Source organism: Delphinapterus leucas, chromosome 2, assembly GCF_059928025.1.
Source record: "Delphinapterus leucas isolate spDelLeu-1000000601 "Yukka" chromosome 2, BTC_Dleu_Yukka2, whole genome shotgun sequence".
Lineage (NCBI taxonomy): Eukaryota > Metazoa > Chordata > Mammalia > Artiodactyla > Monodontidae > Delphinapterus > Delphinapterus leucas.
This window is the reverse complement of record NC_143130.1, coordinates 43,645,697-43,654,051: the sequence shown is the minus strand read 5'-3', so window position 1 is coordinate 43,654,051 and position 8,355 is coordinate 43,645,697.

Sequence of the window (8,355 nt, the reverse complement as noted above, 5' to 3'; positions counted from 1 at the left end):
TGCTTTACAATGGTGTGTTAGTATCTGCCTTATAACAAAGTGAATCAGTTATACATACACATATGTCCCCATATCTCTTCCCACTTGGGTCTCCCTCCCTCCCACCCTCCTTATCCCACCCCTCAAGGTGGTCACAAAGCACCAAGCTGATCTCCCTGTGCTATGCGGCTGCTTCCCACTAGCTATCTATTTTACGTTTGGTAGTATATATATGTCAATGCCACGCTCTCATGTTGTCCCAGCTTACCCTTCACCCTCCTCATATCCTCAAGTCCATTCTCTAGTAGGTCTGTGTCTTTATTCCCGTCTTGCCCCTAGGTTCTTCATGACCATTTCTTTTTTTTTTTTTCAGATTCCATATACATGTGTTGGCATACGGTATTTGTTTTTCTATTTCTGACTTATTTCACTCTGTATGACAGACTCTAGGTCCATCCACCTCACTACAAATAACTCAGTTTTGTTTCTTTTTATGGCTGAGTACTATTCCATTGTATAGATGTGCCACATCTTCTTAATCCATTCATCTGTAGATGGACATGTATGTTGCTTCCATGTCCTGGCTATTGTAAATAGAGCTGCAATGAACATTGTGGTATATGACTCTTTTTGAAGTATGGTTTTCTCAGGGTATATGCCCAGTAGTGGGATTGCTGGGTCGTATGGTAGTTCTATTTTTAGTTTTTTAAGGAACCTCCATACTGTTCTCCATAGTGGCTGTATCAATTTACATTCCTACCAACAGTGCAAGAGGGTTTCCTTTTCTCCACACCCTCTCCAGCATTGTTTGTAGATTTTTTGATGATGGCCATTCTGACCTGTGTGAGATGGTATCTCATTGTAGTTTTGATTTGCATTTCTCTAATGATTAATGATGTTGAGCACTTTCATGTGTTTGTTAGCAATCTGTATATCTTCTTTGGAGAAATGTCTATTTAGGTCTTCTGCCCATTTTTGGATTGGATTCTTTGTTTTTTTGATATTGAGCTGCATGAGCTGCTTGTAAATTTTGGAGATTAATCCTTTGTCAGTTGCTTAATTTGAAAATATTTTCTCCCATTCTGAGGGTTGTCTTTTCATCTTGGTTATGGTTTCCTTTGCTGTGCAAAAGCTTTTGAGTTTCATTAGGTCCCATTTGTTTATTTTGTTTTTATTTCTGTTTCTCTAGGAGGTGGGTCAAAAAGGATCTTGCTGTGATTTATGTCATAGAGCGTTCTACCTATGTTTTCCTCTGATAATTTTATAGAGTCTGGCCTTACATTTCGGTCTTTAATCCATTTGGAGTTTATTTTTGTGTATGGTGTTAGGGAGTGTTCTAGTTTCATTCTTTTACATGTAGCTGTCCAGTTTCCCAGCACCACTTATTGAAGAGGCTGTCTTTCTCCATTGTATATTTTTGCCTCCTTTATCAAAGATAAGGTGACCATATGTGCATGGGTTTATCTCTGAGTTTTCGATCCTGTTCCATTGATTTATATTTCTGATTTTGTGCCAGTACCATACTGTCTTGATTACTGTAGCTTTGTAGTATAGTCTGAAGTCCAGGAGCCTGATTCCTCCAGCTCTGTTTTTCTTTCTCAAGATTGCTTTGGCTATTTGGGATCTTTTGTGTTTCCATTACAAATTGTGAAATTTTTTGTTCTAGTCCTATGAAAAATGCCAGTGGTAGTTTAATAGGGATTGCATTGAATCTGTAGATTGCTTTGGGTAGTATAATCATTTTCACAATGTTGATTCTTCCAATCCAAGTACATGGCATATCTCTCCATCTGTTTGTATCGTCTTTCATTTCTTTCATTGGTGTGTCAATTGTTACTTCTTTTTCATTTCTAATTCTATTGATTTGTATCTTCTCCCTTTTTTTCTTTATGAGTCTGGCTAAAGGTTTATCAATTTTGTGTATCTTCTCAAAGAACCAACTTTTAGTTTTATTGATCTTTGCTATCTTTTCCTTAATTTCTTTTTCATTTATTTCTGATCTGATCTTTATGATTTCTTTCCTTCTGCTAACTTTGGGAGGTTTTTGTTCTTCTTTGTCTAAGTGCTTTAGGTGTAAGGTTAGGTTGTTTATTTGAGATGTTTCTTGTTACTTAAAGTAGGATTGTATTGTGATAAACTTCCCTCTTAAAACTGCTTTTGCTGCATCCCATAGGTTTTGGGTCGTCGTGTCTCCATTGTCATTTGTTTCTAGGCATTTTTTGATTTCCTCTTTGATTTCTTCAGTAATCTCTTGGTTATTAAGTAGTGTATTGTTTAGCCTCCATGTGTTTGTATTTTTTACAGATTTTTTCCTGTAATTGATATCTAGCCTCATAGCGTTGTGGTCAGAAAAGATATTTGATACGATTTCAATTTTCTTAAATTTACCAGGGCTTGATTTGTGACCCAAGATATGATCTATCCTGGAGAATGTTCCATGAGTACTTTAGTAGAAAATGTATTCTGTTGTTTTTGGATGGAATGTCCTATAGATATCACTTAAGTCCATCTTGTTTAATGTATCATTTAAAGCTTGTGTTTCCTTATTTATTTTCATTTTCCGTGATCTGTCCATTGGTGAAAGTGGGGTGTTAAAGTCCCCTACTATGATTGTGTTACTGTCGATTTCCCCTCTTATTGCTGTTAGTATTTGCCTTATGTATTGAGGTGCTCCTATGTTGGGTGCATAAATATTTACAATTGTTATATCTTCTTCTTGGATTGATCCCTTGATCATTATGTCGTGTCCTCCTTTGTCTCTTGTAATAGTCTTTGTTTTAAAGTCTATTTTTTCTGATATGAGAGTTGCTACTCCAGCTTTCTTTTGATTTCCATTTGCATGCAATATCTATTTCCATCCCCTCACTTTCAGCCTGTATGTGTCCCTAGGTCTGAAGTGGGTCTCTTGTAGGCAGCATATATATGGGTCTTCTTTTTTTATTCATTCAGCCAGTCTATGTCTTTTGATTGAAGCATTTAATCCTTTTACATTTAAGGTAATTATCAATATGTATGTTCCTATTATGATTTTCTGAATTGTTTTGTTTTTGTTTTTGTAGGTCTTTTCATTTGCTTGTGTTTCCTGCCTAGAGAAGTTCCTTTAGTATTTGTTTTAAAGCTGCTTTGGTGGTGCTGAATTCTCTTAGCTTTTGCTTTTGTGTAAAGGTTTTAATTTCTCCATTAAATCTGAATGAGATCCTTGCTGGGTAGAGTAAGCTTGGTTGTAGGTTTTTCTCCTTCATCACCTTAAATATGTCCTGTCACTCCCTTCTGGCTTGCAGAGTTTCTGCTGAAAGATCAGCTGTTAACATTATGGGGATTCCCTTGTGTGTTATTTGTTGTTTTCCCTTGCTGCTTTTAATATTTTTTCTTTGTATTTAATTTTTGATAGTTTGATTAATATGTGTCTTGGCATGTTTCTCCTTGGATTTATCCTGTGTGGGACTCTCTGTGCTTCCTGGACTTGATTAACTCTTTCCTTTCCCATATTAGGGAAGTTTTCATCTATAATCTCTTAAATTTTTTTCTCAATCCCTTTCTTTTTCTCTTCTTCTTCTGGAACCCTATAATTCGAATGTTGCTGTGTTTAATGTTGTCCCAGAGGTCTCTGAGACTGTCATCAATTCTTTTCATTCTTTTTTCTTTATTCTGCTCTGCCGTAGTTATTTCCACTATTTTATCTTCCAGGTCACTTATCCGTTCTTCTGCCTCAGTTATTCTACTATTGATCCCTTCTAGAGAATTTTAAATTTCATTTATTGTGTTGTTCATCTCTGTTTGTTTGCTCTTTAGTTCTTCTAGGTCCATGTTAAACGTTTCTTGTATTTTCTCCATTCTATTTCCAAGATTTTGGATCATCTTTACTCTCATTATTCTGAATTCTTTTTCAGGTAGACTGCCTATTTCCTCTTCATTTGTTTGGTCTGGTGGGTTTTTGCCTTGCTCCTTCATCTGCTGTGTGTTTCTCTGTCTTCTCATTTTGATTAACTTACTGTGTTTGGGGTCTCCTTTTCACAGGCTGCATTTCATATTTTCCATTGTTTTTGGTATCTGTCCCCAGCAGCTAAGGTTGATTCAGTGGGTTGTGTAGGCTTCCTGGTGGAGGGGACTAGTGCCTGTGCTCTGGTGGATGAGGCTGGATCTTGTCTTTCTGGTGGGCAGGTCCATGTCTGGTGGTGTGTTTTGGGGTGTCTTTGGCCTTATTATGATTTTAGGCAGCCTCTCTGCTAATAGATGATGTTGTGTTCCTGTCTTGCTAGTTGTTTGGCATAGGGTGTCCAGCACTGTATCTTGCTGGTTGTTGAGTGGAGCTGGGTCTTGGCGTTGAGATAGAGATCTCTGGGAGATTCTCGCCGTTTGATATTACGTGGAGCTGGGAGGTCTTTTGTGGACCAGTGTCCTGAACTTGGCTCTCCTCAGAGGCACAGCCTTGACACCTGGCTGGAGCACCAAGAGCCTGTCATCCCCATGACTCAGAATAAAAGGGAGAAAAAAAAGAAGGAAAGGAAGAAGATAAAATAAAATAAAGTAAAATAAAATAACATAAAGTTATTAAAATAAAAAATACTTATTAAAAATTTTTTTAGTAATAAAAAATTTTAAAGAAAGAAAGAAGAGAGCAACCAAACAAAAGAACAAATCCAGGGCTTCCCTGGTGGCGCAGTGGTTGAGAGTCCGCCTGCCGATGCAGGGGACATGGGTTCATGCCCCGGTCCAGGAAGATCCCACATGCCGTGGAGCGTCTAGGCCTGTGAGCCATGGCCACTGGGCCTGCGTGTCCAGAGCCTGTGCTCCGCAATGGGAAAGGCCACAACAGTGAGAGGCCCGCGTACCACAAGAAAAAAAAAGAACAAATCCAGCAATTATAACAAGTGCTAAAAACTATACTAAAAAAATCAAAAACCAACAACAACAACAAAAAAACGGACAGACAGACCCCTAGGACAAATGGTGAAATCAAAGCTATTGAAACTGTGTCTTGATGAACACAGTACAGAAACTGATTGCAAGGTCCTATATGTCAAATGTGGCCAATTTCAGAGACACAGACAAAGCTACTTTAAGTAAGGCATGAAGAATATGTAAATGTATCACCCTGGCAAGTGTGTGGAAGAGAAGAGAATAGAGAGGAAGAAGACAAAGGGATCAGGGGATGGAAGAATAGGGGACTTCAAGGACAAAGGGCAAAGAGAGAAATTCTAAGTATCAGAAAGAACAGAAAGGACTTTTGGAGGAAAAGCCTGTATAACATGCCATTGTTTTGTTTGCTTTTCCATTGCGAAGTATTTTCTCTCCACATCCCCTACTCTTCCCCAAACTCTCTTTTCAGCTCCTTTACGAAGTCTTCTGCAATCTTGTATATTTTTATGGTGGGTTTGATCTTCTTTCCGAAAAGGTAGTAAAGGGATGGAGTTACTTTATTGAAACAATATGGAGTACTGAAGATATCACAGAGAAGAAAGCAAACAGGATCTAATATAAACCTTCATGGAATTAAAAAAAAATCATGATATGGATGGGCTTTGAACTTCCACAAAATGCATAAATGAGGTTTCAAGCCAATCTCACTAGATTTTTAAGTCTGAGGAAGCACCCTGGCTGCTTTTTAAGTTGTGTCAGCGAAGATTTAACTGTGATAACCATAGTTAAGAAGAATTATATGAGGTCCTTTTACTATAGCACTCATAGTCAATTTTGGGAGACAGTCGCATATGTACAAAGGTAATGAACCAGGTAACAGTATTCATCCTTAGCAGGGCTACCTGACCATTTTCTCTCTGACACCCTGAGAACTATTTGATAAGTGTTGAATAAGGTATTGACACTTAGACTTTGGGTAGTAATCATTACAGGCTAAAGAATAGCCACCAACAGATGAAGGTTTCCCATATTTCTGGACTACTTTTGACAATCCCCTCTTTCAACCCACATATTTTTTTTTCTCTCTCTCCCACTATACTCCAAGATATAGAAGAGTCTTGTGGATATGTGTCCCTTGGAATCCTCAGTGCTATCCCCTGGTTCCCCAAATGTTGGCCAAAATATAAATCATCTTGTATTTTTAGAATTTTAAGAAAATCTTAGTTGAACTAATAAGTGCATTATGAACTACTGTGGATTGATAATGAGCAAATTTTCCAAAGAAATTGCCCGAGATTTGTTTCTTAGTGGTGCATGTATTTTTAGCAGATTAAGAAGTCTGAGTAATTTCTAATACTGCTGCATGGAGTGGCTACTAATATTCAAAATTATATAATCAGAGTGTATCACTCATAAAACTGATATTTGATGAACTCATCAGAATATTTAATTGGCCAGGACTTGTTTTTAGGCATTTCTCAATTCATTATTTCATCTATTTCTTACCACACTGCTGAGAGATGGACAGCATCATTCCTCTTTTCTGTGGAGGATGCTGAAGTCTATGGATAATCATCTCTGGGATTTAAACCCAGATCCTTTGATGCCTTCCTAGGGCCCATGTAGCCTCTCAGGATTGAGAGTGAGATGTGAGTCCTGAGACCATTCCCCACTGATTTACCTACGATGTGACCTTAGGCAAGTCATTTCCCTAATCGATGCAGTCTTTCCTTACTTTCCCATCTCTGCATCCCACCTCTTATATATCTGGTACTACTTGTCCTCCATTTCAGACAGCCTGGTTTATCGGACCAGTCTTTGCCCCATGCAAAAGGAGTTAAATCAGTCTTAATACCCAGCATTCCTTTATGAGTTTACTTAGTTTACTCATTACTTTATGAGTTTACTCAGCCATTCATTTATGCAGACATATTTCTGAGTGCCTGCTATTTGCCAGGCATTGTTCTAGGTGCTGGGAGGTGGAACAGTAACCCAGACTAGAGTCCTGTGCTTGAGATTCACTCTGGTGCCTGGTAAAGAGTGTCTCCCCAAGTGACAGGCAGTGTAGTAAAATGGGGACAACACATATTTCAGATGGATTCCTGGGTTCAAATTCTGTTTCTACCACCTAGTATTAGGTAGAATGAAGGACAAGTCACTTTTTTTTTTTTTTAATGTTATTGGAGTATAGTTGATTTACAGTGCTGTGTTACTCTCTGCTATACAACGAAGTGAATCAGTTATACATAGATACACATCACTTTCAGTCTCTGAGTTACCATCTGTTTAATGGGGATACTCACCCACCAGGAGTATAATAGGCACCAAGGAAAATCCATTGTCAGATTGTCAAGCCAATGGACAATATAATAGGTGCACAGAAAAGCTGCTAAATTCCAGTGCCTCCTTTCTTAGGGGCTGTGACACCGCCTCCTTTGTAATCCACTTGTTTCCTTTAAATGCCGACATTTTTATACTCTGTTGTCTGGCTCAGTAGACCCCTGCTTTCCTTAGTTTCTCTCTTTTTCCCATATGATTGATTCTCCATTCAGCAAGTAGAGAGATGTTTTGAAAACATGAACTTGATCATGCCAACCTTCAACCCTTCAACAGTTTCCCATTTTCTTGGAATAACATGGAAATAACTCATCATGGCCTGTGATTGACTTGCCTGCCTGCCTCTCCTCCCTCCTCCCTGACCTTGACACCTTTTGTTCACTTTGCTTCTAGCCCTCCTTGTCTTATTGCTAGACCTCAGAACACAAGTTCACTTCTACCTCACGGTCTTTTACATTATTTTGCCTTCTGCCAGGGATACTATAATATTTTCCCCCAGATTTCTGTCTAACTGGTTCTTAGCAAAAATGCCACCTACTAACAGAAACATTCACTCACAATTCAATCAAAAATGCTTCCATTAACAAATAGGACCTAATGAAACTTAAAAGCTTTTGCACAGCAAAGGAAATCATAAACAAGATGAAAAGACAGCCCTCAGAATGGGAGAAAATATTTGCAAATGAAACAACTGACAAAGGATTAATCTCCAAAATTTACAAGCAGTTCATGCAGCTCAATAACAAAAAAACAAACAACCCAATCCAAAGATGGGCAGAAGACCTAAACAGACATTTCTCCAAAGAAGATATACAGATTGCCAACAAACACATGAAAGGATGCTCAACATCACTAATCATTAGAGAAATGCAAATCAAAACTACAATGAGGTATCACCTCACACCAGTCAGAATGGCCATCATCAAAAAATCTAGAAACAATAAATGCTGGAGAGGGTGTGGAGAAAAGGAAACCCTCTTGCACTGTTGGTAGGAATGTAAATTGATACAGCCACTATGGAGAACAGTATGGAGGTTCCTTAAAAAACTAAAAATAGAACTACCATATGACCCAGCGATCCCACTACTGGGCATATACCCTGAGAAAACCATACTTCAAAAAGAGTCATGTACCACAATGTTCATTGCAATTCTATTTACAATAGCCAGGACATGGAAG